We start from the raw sequence: 7,193 nt of genomic DNA, 5'->3' as shown, positions 1-7,193 counted from the left end.
AACTATTAGTAGAGAATAACGAGTAATGCATATACTTTATAGGGATCCTATCTGTGTTGGGAAAGTTCACTTTCTACATGAACTAGTTCAGTTCACAGTTCACAGATTTTAAAATGAACTAGTTCAGTTCATAGTTCATAATTCAAAATGTTGAACTAAAGTTCATGGTTTCAAAAATGAACTAATTTATAGTTTATAGTTATTTTTTCAATACGTTGCTGCGAGCTATTATTTGTCTCCTGTACGATGTTAATGGGATTTGGGTGGTAGTGGATCTGTTTTTGCTCTCTTTTTTATTCGCCACTCGCACATACCGTGAAAGGCTAGTCGTGTGCTTATTCTCAATGTGCCGTTTAAGGTTTGTTGTCGACGTCGTCGATGTACGGACTTGCTTTTTCAAACCGGGCGGACACAGTTTACAGGCAAACGTTTGATTTTTTTCCGTCTGAGTCAGTACTGACTTTAACGTAAAACTCTTTTAAATGCTCATACGCCGATGCCGTAGAGCAGGGGTGGGGAACCTTTTTCCTCTCAAGGGCCATTTCAATTTTTACAATATCCTCAGAGGGCCGTACAAGTTATTGACCTCTGCTTAAAAAAACTAAAATCACAGCCCATTCATTTCATTCTGTGCAAAGAAAAAGCAACCTCTTAATCCAGATATCTCACGATATTTGAGCAAAGCAGAGAGAATACTTACTTCCGGGTGTAAAATTCTCAACTACTATGAGCTGCTCCGACCCTCGGTCCTGACGGACTCCAAAAGTCTGACATTATACAATCAAACAAATAAATAAACACAAGGATAATTGTGTGTTATTGTTGAGTATTATTTTATTAAAAAAAATGTTTTCGGTCTGTTTCCAGTATTTGTTTATGACGATGTGATGTGAGATGTAAGACTGGGTTGGAGAATTGCACAGGGGGAAATAACGTATCTATGCCACAATTTTAGATGCGGATTTTGTTAAACTAATACATTTGCGCTGTGGACCAACACTATACATTGACGGGGAAGTGGGTAGCAATAAAGATAACACCATTAAACAGTTACACAACATAACAGAAATAATATCGATAGCAGCGTCCCTAGCAACCACCTTGGTAACAATGAAAACGTTGAATGGACACAATTTCCTGAAGTAATCTTCATAATAACTAGCAAACTAAAGATCATGTACATCCACTGCACACATAATCTGAAATAACAACTCATATTTCTCGCATCAAATGACATCAAAACGCATTTTAATGGCCGAACTAACTAACCTTAAAATAGGCATTTTCCACCGAGAATAAAACGAATGTTGGCCATATATTTTTTTTCTGCAGGGAGAAATTTGAAGATCACAAGGCGTTTTTGTCGAAATACTACGTCTCACATTGTGGACCAACGTAGTCATTGCACGTTTTTTTATGAGACTGGGTTGGAAATACTGCAAATACATGAATGGATTGGACAGTTCCGGGGCCACACGGCAATTTCTGTACATGAAGTTCAATTTGAAACTTTAAGAATCTAATGTGCACTAATAAGAGAACATGTCATTTGCACAATACTTAAGACATGCCCACGGGATCATTTGAGGGTTAAGTATGTTGCCCAAGGACACTCAGACATGTTGACTGCAGATGATGGGAATCAAACCGTTGAACCTCTGATTGGATATCGCCCAACTGTCCCTTATGGCACATAATTTGATACCTTCTGTGCTTCTAACACAGCTGGATGTTATTTAATGTATCACTGAAAGGGAATAACTAATGACATTGAGTGTAATCAAATAGAACTGTTTTAAATCAAAAGTGACCTATTTGAGTTTTACTTCAAAGAACAAAGGTCTTCTGAAGGGATGTGTTCCCTGATGAAATACTACAGTCAGATATAATGGATATAACTAGCTGCCTTCATGCTCCAGTCCAAGGGCAGAGGCTGTAGCTACAATTTATTTTGGTTCTGGATATCTATCAAACCAATTAGCATCCAATGTTGCTAATTATGATGCTAATTGGAGGGAAATACACTGCAGACGCAGAAGGAAGGCTGTGACTTGAATACTGACTAGTCATTATCTTTAGTCCATCACTTTTTTGTCTCTTTCTTGCTCTCATTATTTTTCTCGATGATTTACTTAATTTACAGAAATAATTATATGCTATTGTGCAAATGTTTGTTATAGTCCATGTCAATCTATTGATGATGTTGGTGATATCTGGATATTATCAGACTCACTCTAATGATTTTCTCCCATCGAAGTGGGCTGAACTTTGGATGTGCTTGTAGTTTTTGTCCCCCTTATATGTGGAACATACTGTACAGTGTGCAGTGAACTCAATACATTCCCATCCATTGGTCTGTTTAAATTCTTAATAACCAATCATTTCACCACACCTGCAACTGTCACGGGGTATGAAAATCGGGACCAATTCATAAGAAATTAAAGTACAAGTAAAAAGTATAATAAAATTAAATGAATAAAATATTATAAAACCTAATAACAGCATTCTATGTGCTGTTATTAGGTTTAAAATATTTTATTAATTTAATTTTGAATAAATTAAATGAATTGATGCACTTCACGAATTATATATTTTAGTGAAAAAACGTTTACTTTGTACTCCCTCTATGATGAAATATAGCCTTTTTATTATCTTTTTTCTCATACATTGTAATTGTATGTATTCACCTCGTCAATGTCTATGTATCCATATCTTTCTGCTGCTTATGCTCGAGAAGGAACATTGTGCAGCACACTGACAGTTAACCCATGTCTTTCATTTACACATTTTACACATGGGTTAACTTCTCAGCACAAGTCATGTCAAGTTCATGTTTAAAGAGTATTTTGAAAAACCATTTTTTATATTTAAGAATTGCTATACTTCCACAGTTTTTTGTTTCTAACATTTTTAAGTCTTCCAGGCATTTCATGGATGTCTTAACTCTGATAGATGTATTGTATAGATAGAGTATCTAACTTCAGTTCCCTTCCTTTGATGTTTAGGGGTTTTAAACCTCCTGTTACAGATTGTCCCTCTATATAAGGGCTGTCATTACCCCTTTGTTATTATCTAAGGGCCTGCTGCTCATTGCACAGCTACACCAAAATAGTCCTCATTGCTTCTGCGCTACTTAACCTTTATCTGATTCCAACAGAAGGCTTATAGTAAGTAGTGGTCTTTAAGCCCCTAAGCTCATTAAGGCCCTGACACACCAGGCCGATTTCGGCTGTTTTCGTAAGTCGGAAGACGAAGCGTGTCTTGTCGCCCAAACTCAATTTGGTGTGTCCCTCACCGTCGACCGTGACACGCCTTATTTGGACTGCCTGACCCGATACATGTCCGATTCAACATGTTGAATCGGCCATGCATCGGGTCAGGCAGTCGGACCAAACAATCACTCTGATTGGCTGTTCAGCTAGCGAATCAGTGCATGAGAAGCGAAACGGAAGTGAGGGACGTAAACAAACGATTTAAGAAGGCACACACAGACTGCTATTTATTTTCATCTCATCATGGCGATCTGGAATGACGGAAACGAAGACCTGCTCATCACCTTGATCCAGAGAGGCCAGCTCTGTACGACTTCACAGAGAAAAGGTACTCGAACCGAGTAGTGAAAACCGGACTCTGGCGAGAGATTGAAACGCAACTTGGTTTCTCGGGTAAGATTATCTTTTTCATCAATTGAGCTCTTTAGCAGATACTGTTGGCTTTTTATTGTTTGCCAGTGTACAGTGACGTTAACGTGAAATGTAATTTGTTATTTCAACCTTGTGTTTTGTTGTTATCTTGTTGCTAGCTGTTGCTAGCTGTGCAGTTTGGCACTGCATATAGATATGAATTGGACATGCTAACTAGCCACAATGCTTACATCGTTTATTTGTGTGCTTCAGAGAAAGAGCTGAATAATTGGGATTCTCTGCGAACCCAGTACACCCGGTACAGGAAACATGCCCCTTCGGGTAGTTGTGGAGCACAAAGGACTGGCAGACAGCAGTGGATCCTGACCAGGTTGCAGTTTTTAGAGCCCTACACAAGAAGGAAGGAGAGTACTTCGAACCTCACCATCACAGTAACTATTTTATTTGTTGAGTACAAATAAGTGTTTCTTGCTTCTTTCATTTACAAAAACATTATTTTCATTCATTTGGTGGTTACAGTGTTAAATATAACAATAACAGAATAATATATATATTATTCTGTTATAATTATTGATGTGCTCATCACCTTAATGTTGCAGCTGGTAAAGGAGGAGCTAATTGAAATTACATGATATACTGCTGGGTAGCTTATGAAATTCACCATGGGTTTTATCTTAACCTATAATAATAGATGATAAAATATGTCTTATATTTTGTAGTGTTCTGAATCTTCTAGAAGTATGTCTTTAGCATCTGAATAGAGCATCACAATGTGTCTACAATGTACCTCTCACACTTGACCACACCCCAAACTAATGGCACACACATTTCAGGGTATTGTTCTGTTATGAATGCTTAGTAAACAGTTTTTAAGAAGCCATGGTATTAAATCCAACTAACTGTGAATTTATTTAAAAAAAATTAAGGAACGTCCGGTGGCTGCAGAATCAACCCCCGGTGGCACCAGCAGTGAAACCTCGACCAGCACCACAGAGGAGTCCTTCCACTTTGATGCTGAACCCTGCCTGGCAGAATCCACCATCTACACCACACCGGCACCGCTCTGAGAGAGGCCAAGCACACTCAGCACTCGAAGGCCTCCGGCGAAGCGCAGGATGATGATACTAAATGAGATACTGTCTACCGCTGTTCATTGTTCAAGATTGAAATGTAAATGTGCAAGCCGTTTTTTTGCCCCTCTATTCACATGTAGCCTTTCATACGTGATGGTTTCTTCATTCTCCAACTGTTGTGGAGCAGAGCTATACAGTTGCAGGATTAGTCTCAAGTACCTCAATATAATTATAGTATGTCTGCACTTTATGTGCTCATTTCATCATTCATTCATGTATTTTATATTCTACTAAAACTGAATCAAACCATAAACAAGGTGGCCTGTTGGGATTAATATATATATATATATCTCCACACATAGCGTTGTGTGTTCCTTCCAAACAACTCAGCTTTGGTTTCATCTGTCCACAGAATATGTTGCCAGTCGTGCTGTGGAACATCCAGGTGCTCTTTTGCAAACTTCAAACGTGCAGCAATGTTTTTTCTGGACAGCAGTGGCTTCCTCCGTGGTGTTCTCCCATGAACTCCATTCTTGTTCAGTGTTTTACGTATCGTAGATTCGTCAACAGAGATGTTAGCATGTGCCAGAGATTTCTTTAAGTCTCTAGCTGACACTCTAGGATTCTTCTTCACCTCATTGAGCATTCTGCGCTGTGCTCTTGCAGTCATCTTTACAGGACGGCCACTCCTAGGGAGAGTAGCAACAGTGCTGAACTTTCTCCATTTATAGACACCTTGTCTTACCGTGGACTGATGAACATCAAGGCTTTTAGAGATACTTTTGTAACCCTTTCCAGCTTTATGCAGCACTCTGTTGTGCTGCTGTGGCTGAGGCCTGGTTCCACCTTCTCTGCTCTGCTGTGCTGCTGTAGCTGAGGCCTGGTTCCACCTGCTCTGCTCTGTTGTGCTGCTGTGGCTGAGGCCTGGTTCCACCTGCTCTGCTCTGCTGCTGTGCTGCTGTAGCTGAGGCCTGGTTCCACCTTCTCTGCTCTGCTGTGCTGCTGTAGCTGAGGCCTGGTTCCACCTGCTCTGCTCTGCTGTGCTGCTGTAGCTGAGGCCTGGTTCCACCTTGCTCCGGGAACAGCGTGGATACTGTTGTGCTGGACTGGGAGAATGGCGGGTGTCGTGTTTCTGCTGTGCCTTTTCTTGGCTGTGCTGGACAAGGAGAAGATCGCTAGTCGTCCTGAACAATCTACTGGATTCGGGTATGTTCTGCCGCCCGCAGTGGACATCCCCTGTACAGTTTCGGAGGTGTTGCACAAACAATTGCTGGTTGCACTGTCGCGGACATTCATTTCGGAAAATGTTTGTCTTTCTCACATGCCTGCCACGATGGTCCTTCAGAATTGTTTTTTAAACTCTAATCTCACTTTCGCGATGTTTGCTGGTGACTCTAGAACAGCTGACAATGTATGTGTGTTGATTAAGAGGAAAAGGTGCTTGGTATTTTTATTGTTATTACTATCAGGAAATGTACAGCCAAATCCAGGTCCACCTAGCAGTATTAGTCAAATAGCTACTCCTGCTGATTTTATATCTAGATCTGGGCTAGGTTTAATTCATTTAAATGTGCGTAGTCTGTTACCTAAATTAGATTTTGTCCGTATTTGGGCGAGTTTGACTAATGCTGATGTCATTTTCTTATCAGAAACCTGGCTAGATAAATCCATTTTGGCCTCTGACATTTACATAAATGGTTACAATGTATATCGTACTGACCGGGCTAAAAAAGGTGGTGGCGTTGCCATTTATGTGAAAAATAAATTTTGTGTAACCAATATGGTTTCCAAATCTGTTAGTAAACAGCTATAATTTTTAGCCGTGAATATTGAGGTAACAAAGGGTCAACAGGTCATGGTGGTGGGCTGCTACAGGGCCCCTTCGGCTGTCAAGGACTCTTTATCGTCATTGGAAAAACTGTTATCACAACTTTCCTACAAGGAAATAGTGCTGCTTGGTGATTTTAATTGGGACTGGTTAACTTCTGTGTCAGAGGATTTTAAAAACCTGTGTACCTCTTTGCATTTTACCCAGATTATAGACAGTCCTTCTCGCCCAAATATTAAGTCCCCAAATAAATCCTCCTTAATTGATCTAATTTTAACAAATGTTCCACATAAATACTCATCTGTGGGAGTATTTGCTAATGATCTGAGTGACCACTGTGTTGTAGCCACAATTAGGGACACTAAGGTCCAAAAGGTTAAACCACGTATCATCACAAAGAGAGACAAAAAACACTTTGTGGAGCAGGGTTTTTTACATGATCTGTTTGATTTTGATTGGGGTAAAATCAATCTGTGTGCTGATGTAGAAACTGCATGGTCTTATTTTTATCTTGGTTTTATGAAAATTATAGATAGACATGCACCTCTGCGTAAATTTAGAGTGAAGGGACGAAACAATCCCTGGTTTTCTGCTAAACTGTCCAGTCTCCTTCATGAGAGAAATAATGCTTGGGCTAAGGCTAGGAAA

Source organism: Pseudochaenichthys georgianus, chromosome 17 (assembly GCF_902827115.2).
Source record: "Pseudochaenichthys georgianus chromosome 17, fPseGeo1.2, whole genome shotgun sequence".
In the NCBI taxonomy this organism is placed as follows: Eukaryota; Metazoa; Chordata; class Actinopteri; order Perciformes; family Channichthyidae; genus Pseudochaenichthys; species Pseudochaenichthys georgianus.
Note: the sequence above shows the minus strand (reverse complement) of the source record.